Raw genomic sequence first — 224 nt, forward strand, 5'->3', positions numbered from 1 at the left:
TATTTTGCAGGAGAGGTGGAAACTGCAATCCAAAAATTAGAACTCTGTAAAATCTTGTTCCAAAAGGGGATGAAGAATAGATTTCGTCCAAAGAAACAATCTGAAATCATTTTGCATATAAGAGACAAAGTAGAAGGGAAATATTACTAGGCATTGTTGTATATAAGGAAACTAAAAACCTAGAAAGGGAGGATAGGAAGTATGATAGAATTAGAATAATAACT

The sequence above is a fragment of the Penaeus monodon genome, chromosome 19 (assembly GCF_015228065.2).
Source record: "Penaeus monodon isolate SGIC_2016 chromosome 19, NSTDA_Pmon_1, whole genome shotgun sequence".
Classification (NCBI taxonomy): Eukaryota; Metazoa; Arthropoda; class Malacostraca; order Decapoda; family Penaeidae; genus Penaeus; species Penaeus monodon.